General features: G+C 46.2%; 1 long non-coding RNA gene across 1 annotated transcript; it reads right to left on the minus strand.

The window, feature by feature from the left end:
• Nucleotides 1-393: 393 nt before the first annotated feature.
• Nucleotides 394-2,160, minus strand: LOC139034294 (uncharacterized). The gene is made up of 2 exons (XR_011486697.1): nucleotides 1,578-2,160; nucleotides 394-980 (listed from the first exon to the last, which is right to left on the minus strand). It is a non-coding gene; the product is annotated as an uncharacterized lncRNA (long non-coding RNA).
• Between the last annotated feature and the right edge of the window lie 469 nt (nucleotides 2,161-2,629).

A 2,629-nucleotide genomic window follows, 5' to 3' on the forward strand; every position in this document is an offset into this window, starting at 1 on the left:
TCAACAATTCCACAAACCCATCGGGTATTGTTAGGAGTTACTCATCTTATACCAGGATTATTGTTCCAGTCTGACCCAGGCCACACAAAGGACTTATTAGTATCAAACGTCACATCTATCACAATTTTACATTTGTAGGAAAGTAACAGTCCCATATGTTTCATCAGGTTTCCTGGGAGTGTTCAGCCTTCAAATGTTGGTATATGAGTCTTTTGCTCCCAGCAAATGTCAGCAGGGGTCAGTAGCTGTCCTTTTTCAGGGGTCATCCAGAAATATTCATCCCAAACTTGATAATAATCACCTTCAAATCGATCAGGAGCACTGGGGGAAAGCTTGATTAATTACTGCACATGCTAATGTACTATATTTGAAGGTGCATGGGCCATAATTCTAAGTTCCCCCGTGTAGTCTGTGTCCTAACCCCTTTCATAGTCCAACTACTTCTACCAATAATTAGTCCTACAGTTCCTTTTAGTAACGGCCCAAAAACTCCAGTTGGAATGGCTTGCATTCCCATATCAGGCGTTAATATTGTGCAGGTGGTGGCACACAAGTCCAATCCTGTGCTGCCTGGGGTAGTTCCGAAAAGGCTTTTAATGCCGAGTCGATTAGATTTAGCTGAGGCTCGGTCTGAAGTGCCTCATAACATTGCTCTGGGGTCTGAGGCTGGCCCCTCACCCAGTTTCCCGACTGTGGAGGAAGAGGTTTGCCTTCTATATCCATTTTTGATCTACAGTCCCTGGCCCAATGTTTTCCTTTTTTTTTTTTTTTTTTTTTTTGCATCTGGGGCATACATCAGGATTCTTTGTACTATCTAAATTATTTTTCTTAGGACATTGGGCCATACGATGTCCCAGTTGTCCATATGAAAAGCAACTGCTGGGAGGCCCTCCCTTTTTCACACTACCCTTGTTCTTAGTCTGTTGATATAGAACTTCCTTGACAGTTTTTCCCTGGATAGCAGCAGCCATAGACAATCCCTGAAGATAGGAAGGGCCAATGTCAGCACAAATTCTTATATAATCTGTTAAACCCTCATACTCAAAAGCCTGCTCTTCTAAATCATCTGGGTCTTCAGGGGAGAGTTCTGAATCAGAATCTTGCTCGAGAACAACAGTCTCAGCATTTTTTCTAGGACCTGGAATTATTGGGGAGTCATATATGTGCTCTGCTACCCTCTGGGGAATATTCGAACATTTGGGTGTTATAAGTTTCAAAGCTGTTTCAAGTTTCTTGCTTTCGTGTTCTGGGTTCAAACAAAGTCCATAGGGAATAAGCATCAAGAGGAACCCTATCTGGCCCATGGAGAGTATAAGCAGTTTGAATTTGTTCTCCCACCTTTGCCCAAGTTTCCAAGTTAACAGTTCCTTCCTCCAGGAATCAAGGACAAGTTTCCTCTATGAAAGCAAGAAATCTTTCCAGTTTCCGTTTAGACACCAAAAACTCCTCTAGCTTTTAACATAATTTTTAACATAGAAACAAAGAACTATCTACTACTATTTTGCCCCATGAGTTTTACTCTCAACTATATACCCTCTCCACCCGCAATCATCCACAATGCCTGAACTCGCAAATACCTCCCGCGGGAGAACCTTCGGTCTTCGGGTGGCTGTACGCTGGAATCCGCCCACGTCCCTGTTCGGGCGCCACTCTTGCCGGAGCCTGCCGGCAAACGAACTGGTCGAGAACGCAATTACCAGAGTACCTGAGAAAAATAAGACTTAGACAGACTTAGAAAGACTTAGACAGACTTAGAAAGATGGGGTTGAGAGGGACAGAGTCAGCTTGCATCTGATTCTGCCAACTTTATTGAAGAATACCACACCTATATATGCTAACAGGAGTTACTAATAGATTAAAGGTTTGCATATGTGCAGAGCTACAGGCACAGATGTTTTAAATTCCTCCACTTAAGGACAGTAAAGCATCACCTTAGCACCCAACTGAAATCAATAGAACATTAACTGGATAGAAAACAGGCTTCAATCATGACGAGTTTATCAGCACCAGGAAAACAGGTGAAAGATCGCTACAGCAATTTCCTTGAGGGAGGTGAGAAAGGCCAACCTGTGCTTTAATAAATCAGGGGTGGCGGGACAGAGAGGGACCTCTTGATCTCTCTCAGAGCCAAGAAGGAGCCTGAGCAGTCAGGCTGGCTCCCCGCACCCAGTATCCCTGTGGCTACTGGAAAGGGACCCTGGGTCTCCTGACTCACCTCGAGAAGCGTCCCTTTTGCCCTGCCAAGCCTCGAAGAGACTCCTGAGGTGTCCCTCGTAACTCGACAGGAGTCCTGACTTCGTTGAACAAACACGAGGGTTGAAGGGCCATCCCCGCCGTAAGTCGAGAATGTACCCCAGGTCCCCGCCGCAACTCGAGAAAAACCATGAGACTTCCCCCTCCAAGCGAGAGGAGGCCCGATTCCCCTGCACTGCATAGAGAGCAATTCCGTGAGCCCCCTGAAACATGTCAGGAGCCTCGACTTGCTTGATGGATGCCGAGACAGTCCGCAAAACACTGTCACAAGTAGGGAGGGACCCTGAGGTCACACCAGCATCGCGAAGGAGCTCCATGGGCCACAAATCAACTCGAGATGAGGCCCGCTTCCCCTGCATTGACTCCAGAGCCATCC

The sequence above is a fragment of the Odocoileus virginianus genome, unplaced genomic scaffold (assembly GCF_023699985.2).
Source record: "Odocoileus virginianus isolate 20LAN1187 ecotype Illinois unplaced genomic scaffold, Ovbor_1.2 Unplaced_Contig_272, whole genome shotgun sequence".
In the NCBI taxonomy this organism is placed as follows: Eukaryota; Metazoa; Chordata; class Mammalia; order Artiodactyla; family Cervidae; genus Odocoileus; species Odocoileus virginianus.